Consider the following 2,416-nt stretch of genomic DNA (forward strand, 5'->3'; position numbering starts at 1 on the left):
CATACCTCTCAGTAAAACTCGTGGTCTTTAACTCTATGGTGTGGAAAACTGGAATATAAATTTGAGGTGGGCAATCTGTCCGGATTAAGTAAATGCAATTACACAAAAGTAACAGTATGGCTTAAAGCATTTGCAAAAGACATACAAGATTCTAGCTTGACAAAAACAGTATTCATTGTAGGAACTATACTAGTATAGTACCACCAAAAACAGTATTCCATTTTCAGTATTCCATTGTTACTGAAATGCATGCCATCTGCTTTTGCTGATCTGGATGCTAAGGAAGAATTACTATTTGAGGTTTGCAGCTGGCAAGTACCAATTGTCTTCACACTGTCAAAGAACATGCACTTATTAGGATCCATGAAACAGATTGCGAATCTGTGATCACTGAATAAAGAATTTGAGTTAAGAGCCTTTATGTACAACAACATAATATGAAGCCAGAGCACAAATAAGTGAACTCACAAGCTTTGAGGAGTTCCGCAATACAGTTGCAAGCTAGGAATGACTACTTACGAGGGCCTTAATCTTCTTGAAAGATGCAACAACAGATATTGGCACTATATCAGAATGAATAATAAACAGTTAATAGTGATGAAAACTCAACCCACTGAATTCCAATGCAAAATCAATATACATCCTTGCATATAAAACTGGTTTGCAGCACCACAAACAAATTAGGTATTTCTGCAGGGACAAATCTTGCCCTTTAACTTGAAAGGTAAGCATCATATTAAGTATATTACAGAGCCCACAAACACTGAATCTAACTCTCTCACTCACATTTAAAACCATAACAGTTCTCAAAGGAAAGAAACAATACAAACAGATTAGTAATTACCAAATCCTTCAGGGTCTTTGTTTATGAACCTCATAAGATGATCAGTAGTAGCTAAGTTCAGATCACTGAAATAATACTCCACCTGCAAATGTTAGGAGAACAAAAGAATATCAGGTAAGGTAAAGAGTAGGGAAAGTTGAGATTACAACTATTATATTAGATACTAGTATAGTACCACCAAAAACAGTATTCCATTTTTAGATTTTCTCAAACACATTATAGGAGTCAAACCCTGCATACATTCTGAAACACATGTTATCGAATTCCATATGGACCAACTTCATCCCCATTTCAATTCATCCAATGTCAAATTAAGTTTGTAGCCAACTTACTTTTAGACACATATATGAACACTATTACATAGCATATAATCTGCTATAATAGAAAAATCAAGTAGGGTATACCTTTAGAAGTAGGGAGCTCCTTGCCTTCTTTAGTAAAAAACTCCCTCAACGACACCAATGGTTTCCCCTTGAACTCCTGAACTGTCACCTTCCTCTTATGCGAAAGCTGCCCCATCCATACACACACAGTACAAGAATGCTTACCGATTAATGCAAAACAGGGATTCGTGCATTAGTTCATTATTGAAGCAAAATTATTGATTTAATTACAATCATATGACCTATTACTGCAGACACTAGGGGATTATTCCAGCTCAATGAATGTACCACTTGAACAAGCACCATACCACTTGAATGTACCACCAAATAAGATTGAGTTAAAAAAAAAACATGATGCTTAACCTTTCGAACTTGAAAGAATTGTTTTTTTCTTAGAGAGGTAGAGTGATTATGCTCTACACCCCAAACTTCAAAGTGTCTTTGGGTAAATTTCCAAACTCGAAAACAACCAGTTGGAATTACAGAAGCCTTAATGGCACTCAACAACAAAAACTTAAACGAAAAACGAATTTCAATTCAAACCAAGACCCCATAACATGCAATGAAAAAGATCCCAGTCCCCAGATATTACCACATACAAAGTTCAAAACTAAGCAAATCCTGTCACGAAAAAAAAAATCACCAAAAATTACAGAAATTACTACAAACAATATATATTTGCCTCAGTTAACAATAATTCCAATACATAGTCCAGTACAAATCATAAAAAAAGGCAACTTCAACCAGAAAATATGGATTTCCTTGCGACCAATTTTACTTCACAAACATATAAACAGAGCAAAGAGGATTAATTTATCTAGTTGATAAAACCATTCCACTCAAATACCTATATCTCTAACCCCAGCAAAAATAAAACTAAAAGAAGAAGAACACAACACCAAAAAACACAAATTTCCGAACCTGCAATCCCTACTCTCCAAACCAAACTCATATCTATTACTCCTCTTCTTCCTCTACCATTTGAACACACCACTGAACCACATTTGGAAAACAAAATTATATTGCTATTACAATACTTAAAGGCCTCGGCAGATAGCCAACTCTTCAATTAAGCATAAACAGAACAAACTCAGAATCAAAACTCTGAAATTACAGAATCAAATTCAATGACCCAAAAAAAACCCCAATTCAGTGACCCTAACCGTAAAAGCTAATCAAACTCAACACA

General features: G+C 34.9%; 1 long non-coding RNA gene across 1 annotated transcript; it reads right to left on the bottom strand.

Moving 5' to 3' along the window:
• Positions 1-468: 468 nt before the first annotated feature.
• LOC112196892 lies at positions 469-1,492 on the bottom strand. The gene is made up of 3 exons (XR_002935448.2): positions 1,249-1,492; positions 845-926; positions 469-563 (listed from the first exon to the last, which is right to left on the bottom strand). It is a non-coding gene; the product is annotated as an uncharacterized LOC112196892 (long non-coding RNA).
• Between the last annotated feature and the right edge of the window lie 924 nt (positions 1,493-2,416).

The sequence above is a fragment of the Rosa chinensis genome, chromosome 4 (assembly GCF_002994745.2).
Source record: "Rosa chinensis cultivar Old Blush chromosome 4, RchiOBHm-V2, whole genome shotgun sequence".
NCBI lineage: Eukaryota > Viridiplantae > Streptophyta > Magnoliopsida > Rosales > Rosaceae > Rosa > Rosa chinensis.